Source organism: Melospiza georgiana, chromosome 6, assembly GCF_028018845.1.
Source record: "Melospiza georgiana isolate bMelGeo1 chromosome 6, bMelGeo1.pri, whole genome shotgun sequence".
In the NCBI taxonomy this organism is placed as follows: domain Eukaryota; kingdom Metazoa; phylum Chordata; class Aves; order Passeriformes; family Passerellidae; genus Melospiza; species Melospiza georgiana.
In genome coordinates this window covers 48,349,764-48,355,813 of record NC_080435.1, presented here as the reverse complement: position 1 = coordinate 48,355,813, position 6,050 = coordinate 48,349,764, and positions in this window count along the sequence as shown.

Sequence of the window (6,050 nt, the reverse complement as noted above, 5' to 3'; positions counted from 1 at the left end):
TTCCATTCCTTAGAGGTGACTCAGTAAAGGTCAAGTATGGTAAAATCAGAGGTTGTGAGACGATCCACAAATGTTTCAGGTTGTCCACAGATTTTTACATGTGGAGACAGGATACAGAAATATTTCAGAGTTATTTTCATTGGGTTAAAATAGGAAAAATTTCCTCATCTCCATGTGAGAAGAATGAAGTCTGACAAAAACTGAAGAGAGAGTTCTGGGTAGCTCCATCCAGAGGAAAGGGGTTGTAGAGGTGTAACTGCTACTTTTATATAAAGAAGAGCTGGTAAAGCCAAGAGGAATGTGAATAGCCTCATGAAGGTTGTCTGCAGAGAGAGATTGATCCCAGAGCAGAGCTAGTGTCAGGATGAATGGAAAAGGTAAAACCCTGTGGAATTTAGTCTTCACTGAATTAATAGAAGAAAGTTTGCACCTTGGGAGTTGTTGAAAATTCAGATATGTGCTGCTTTTGAGTTGCTTCTTGTTTCTTCTCAGCTGTAAAGCTGGGTTTTTTTTAGCAGAAATCTAAAAATAAGAGTATGAAATTCATGACTGCCTGAATGTGTTGCAGTTGTTTCCCTAATGGCAGGAGGCAGGGCTGGCCCCACAGACAGCTCTTAGTCATTCTTGCTGCTGTCATGAAAGAAAGCATACCAAGATCTCCCAAACACTTGGAAAGAAATTACTCTTTCAGAGCCCTGTTTGAATATATACATTAATCTCTGTTTTTGGAGTTGTTCTCTGCCCTAGAAATCCAGGCTGCTTCTCAAGCACTTAGCGTCACCAATTCATAGGTTTAACATTTTTTGCACCCTTTATATATGCCCATCTTTCTGCTGAAGGATTCAGAAGAGGCTTTCGTTTTTCTGGATTTTCACATCTAGAATGCAGAGGTTAAAAAAGAGGCCTCCATGTTCCTCGTAGATGGTGTCACTTTATGACCAAGAGTCTCCAGCCATAGTACATAGACCCCAAAAAGTAATTATCAGATGAGAAATCAGCTGCTAGAATGTTTTTATTTTCACACATCACTTGCTGTCATCATGTGCCCTGACCCTCCTGCAGATCCTTGTGTCTCTGAGGATGCAAAGCCAAAATGTGAGAGTGGGATTTTGTTCTCTTTTCCTCTTGCAAGTGATTACCATAGCTTCACCTTCCTAAATGGCATACCCTTTCCCTCAGGTATGTGGCAAACTGAAAGACACTGAAGATGTCACTGCACCCACTGTCTGAGATGGAGCAGGTTTTCATACATGTTCTGAATTTTCAGTTTGTATCCAGAGACCCATTTTGTTTTTAGTCATTCGGGGAACAGCCCCACAGGAAAAAAAAACCAATAACCTTTACTGCACTGATCAATACATTTGTTTTAAGGTCTCCAAATGACATCACACAGACTTAGTACCTGCATGGGAGGCTGTTTATTTTGTGATGGTGATAGAATCTAATGAGAAAATAATTTTAGGATTGTGCAAGTCTTACGCCAGAGTATCCTGTGGTGAGTTGGGCAAGTACAGACACCCTCACTCTTCCTGCAGGCATGCAGTTGCTCAGCCTATCATTCCTAGAATGTTGGGATGCTGGAATGCAAAATATGGAAAACAGTCAGGCTTCTAGCAAATTTTCACTAGCAGGCAAAACAGGGCAAAGTTGAGGCTGTGTTATTTACAAAAACAGCAGAAGAGTTGTGTATATCTGTAGCCCCAGGGAAGAGTGTCACGCACTGCAGCCAAGGTTTCCTGTCCTCCTCCTTCTCCTCCTTGTTGCTGAGAATGGAGTCCAAGGCCCTTTTCTGACCATGTGCCAAATCTGCTGTGTTTCTACCCAACATCCTGCTGCACAGGAGTTCACTGGCTTTCCTTGGAGAGGACCTGGAGGGCAGGTCCATGGTCAGCCTCCACAGTACACTGTGTGCTGGCTACTTCTGTACAATGCAAACTTAGATGGACACAGCTTTGTTCAGAGCAGCAGTAACCACCCTCCCTTCTTTACCAGCAATAAAGCAGAAAGCAGTTCACCTGAGTTGGAGATAATGCACTTCTTTAGACATTCCAGTAAGCTGTATTGTTATAGCTCTCTTCAAACCAAGGTGTATCTTGTCTCATCAGGACAGCTTAAGGTAAGTGCTGAGCAGCACTTACCTTACTCACTCAGGGGCAGGAGGCTGAAGGCCTCTCATTCTGGTGCTCAGCCTCTGTCTGTGGGAACAGGGGTGGAGGGGCAGCAGAGGAAAAGGAAACTTAAGCTGAAGTGCTGACTTAAAGCAGCATTTTGTGCCAAGAGCTCAGGAAATTCTGAGTCAGAAGCCGTTTGCTTCCTAGGGTCACGATACCCCAAAAGACAGGGAAGACAACAAAAGTCCTACAATTCTGTAAGCCTTGCACCACAGGCAGAGCTGGCCAGAATCCCACACTCACAGCACCCATCCAAGGAAGGATGCTGGTGGGACAGGCAGAGCCTGCACAGCAGCTGGATAGGAGGAAAACCTTTTTCACAGTGCAAGGTGTTAAAATGGAGGACTAGAGCCCCAGGAAGGCTGCATCACCCTGAAGACTGCAGCACTGAGAGGATGAGGCTCTGAACAGCCTTGGGAGACAGCCCCATTTGAACAGGGATAGGACTGGTGACCTCCAGGGGTCCCTGTCAGCCTCAATCACTCCACAAGCCCTCAGTAAAAAGCCAGTTTCGTGCCAGGTTTCAAAGTACAGTTGGTGACTGGAGCATGAAGAGGCCAAAAGCTCTTGAATTCAGTATGGAAACTGCCTTTGATCTCAATGGCTTTTATTTTAGGATCAACTTGACCTGCCAGTGTCATTATTTCAGTGAATTATTGACAAACTGTGTCACTGGGTGCCAACAGGTGCTAAATCAGCTCTGTGCACGCAGTGGCCACCCCAGCTGACTGTTTCTGTGCAGAAATTGCTGGGTTCAGCAGGTCTCCCTGTTCCTCTCTCTCACACTGAGATCCATTCCTTGTGAGTCAATGAGTGATCATTGCACAACGTTTCTCTGCAAATGAGTGTTTGAAGAGGCCTTGGCTGGGTTGCACAACCCTACTTGGTCAACACCTCCTGGAACACTCCTGTCTGCTGAGAGCTCACATGAGGGCTGGCACATGAGTGACCGCCTGACCGTCTTGACTAACCAGGGGAGGCCACAGATCAGCAGGCTGGGCTGCTTCCTCTTTGCCTGGGCTGCAGCATGAGGGAACCCCATGGAAAAGCCAATGAACAAAATCCCATGGAGCCTTTAAAAATGCCCATTTCATTCCCACACATCTTTTCCCAACACTGTTCAAAATGTCAGATACCCAGGGCAGGGTAGGATCCTGGGCACCAAAGTGCAGAGGAAGGGACATGCAGAACTGCTCCAGCAATCCCCATGCTGGAGAATCAGTGCTTTGCCAGGGTCACCAAAACAACAGCATGTTTGTTCCAGGCTGTTTCTGTGTGACCCTGGTGCAGGCAGAGCCTGAGTGCCACCACTGAGCTGTGAGCTTGGAGAGGCAGCATCCATCTCTGGCATCCAAATACCATCATAGGGGTCATCATGTGCCATCACACATCCCACCCTGCTTTTGGCCAACAACAGGCAAACCTTCAGCACCTCACCTGTCTGCCCCAAGAGCCTGCTTTCCAGGGCAACAGCCCAGCTTCACGATTCTCCCACACATTTTACCTTATTCCAAAGACTTTTTACGACAGCTCTTCCTCCAGCTCAGAGGATGTGCTCGAGAATTCCTACCACAACATAATACATAATTTCCTCAAAACTTCTTTCCACTACAAGTCACTAAGAAGGACTTACAAAAACTCTGGAAAGGAGATATGATCAGATGAAATGCAACTGAACCCCCCCCCAAAAAAACTGGGACATTTAGTGACTACCAGAAAATGCTATGGGAGGAAATGAGGTGCAGTGCAAAGGACCAAAACATGCCAAAACCAAGCTCACAGATGTTGCAAAATAAGAGAAAAAAATCAAGGAGGAAGACCGAACTTTGAGGGGAAGATATGAGAGACATGGCATGGATACTGGGAAAAAAAAGCTCATTGCCAAAGTGAAAGCCATCAAAAGGCATGGGATGCCACCAAGTGCAGGGACATGGACCAAAGACTGCCCAATTGGTCCCCATTGAAATTGCAAGATTCCATTTCCCTTCACGAAAGGAACTGAAATTTCATCCAAAATTCCATCTTATGGGTCATCTGCCAGCTTATGTTTCCTGATGAGGGACAGCTGTGGCCACGTTACCCCTGTACTTCAGAGATGTGTGTTTAATGAAATGTTGCTGGTGGTTTACATGATGGGTCCACACGAGCGAGTTGCCCACAGCCTCTGCTCTGCACTGAGCCCTAGCTTAGGGATTTCCTTCCAGGCAGCTCACAGCCAGGCACAGTAATTTGCATTAACATCAATAATTTCTGGGTTTGGGAGAGCCACGGCAGCTCTTGCAAATCAAATCAGAGCTTTGCAGTTGTTATGCCAGAGGAAAATGTTGCACATGCAATTTGAGAAAAGCCCACATAAATTCAAATGTTCAAGGCACTCCTTGCATTTCAAAACCTGGAATCTGCAGGTCTGATTTTTGGTCTAGACATTAGTAAATTTAGGTCTGAGCCCAGCCAGATTACAGTGATTTCACACTCTTTGCACAGGCTCCACTGACCAGCTCTATCCAATACTTCTCCCTGGCCCCAAGGTCCAGCTGGTGACTCAGATGTCCCAGGACACTGAGGTGCTGCAGTGCTTCACTTTGTCAATCAGTTACTTGACCCTGGTGTGTGTAAAGTCCAGTTGCTCTGCAGAAATATCCAGCACATCAGTCCTAGCTTATTTCCTTCCAGGTTTCTATTTTAACCTCTTACCCATCAGATTACTTTTAGGTAATTGACTCATTACTGTGAATGTTATAATATAATGATAACCTGATCAGGCCAAGGATCAGGGGAGCATCAGGGGAGGCCTCAATCCTCTCCTGGACATCCAGCACATTCCTGGCAATGGGGACAGGCTGGGGGACAGGTTGAGGGCAGGGGAGCTGGAGACCACTCCTACTGCAGCATCACTGGGGCAGGGGCTGACAGACCTGGGAGGCTGGAGTGGGGTCCTGGACCATGTGCAGGGTGGGGAAGCACTGGGGAGGCACTGGAGACAGCCACACCTGTGTGAGGGTCCTCAGAGCCCTGAGAACAGCATCAGCTCCCAGATTGGTACTAGAAACTCGTGTCTCAGGTTTAGCCCCAGCATCCCGAGTGCCACTCTGAGAGCAGCCCAGGCTCCCAGCAGGAGCACCTGCAGGAGGGTGATGGCAGCATGAGGGAGGGCTTCAGCTCTGGCATCCTGCAGATGTGCTGCCCAGAGGCAAGGCAGAGGTGCCAACAGCTGCACACAGCAGAAATAACCATGACTGTGGAGTCAGCTGTGCTGTCACGCACGGCAAGCTCTGCACATGATATCCTCAAAACCAAGATTGCTGTTATTCACTGTTCCTCATTCTTGGTAATTGTCCCTTCCCAACAAGATGTGCACACAGCCATGCTGGCAGATGTACAGAACTGGTTTGCTATCTATGCACATTTGGCTACAGCTGGGGCACGTAGGCATGGACATTTATTTCAAGCCCCAGAGGCTGAGAGAGGGACCAGCTTTATGTAACACCCTTTTATCCTTGGAGCTTCAGGAATAAGGCAGAGACCTTGGGCAACTTGGCCCAAGGTGCCCTAAATCTCTTTTGAATGTTATTGGGAGGAAACAATAGCAAGTCTGAGTTGCACCTTTTTGCAATCAGAGCTTTGCTAATCAGCTTTGCTGATTCCAAGCTGGGGGAGCTGCAGTGGAGGTTACTGGCTTCCTGCATGCAGACAACCCAGTATTTTGTGTTTGCAGTGTGTCTTGCCTGTGTGAAGGCTCCCAGAAGACACAGACCTGTCTTGCAACTAAGGCTCTTGTTTCCATTATTCAATCATGAAAAATTGTTTACAAATTCAATGAAATGCATTTTTGCATTGATTCAATACATTCTGTGGGAATTTGTTTGTTCAGAGAAATTT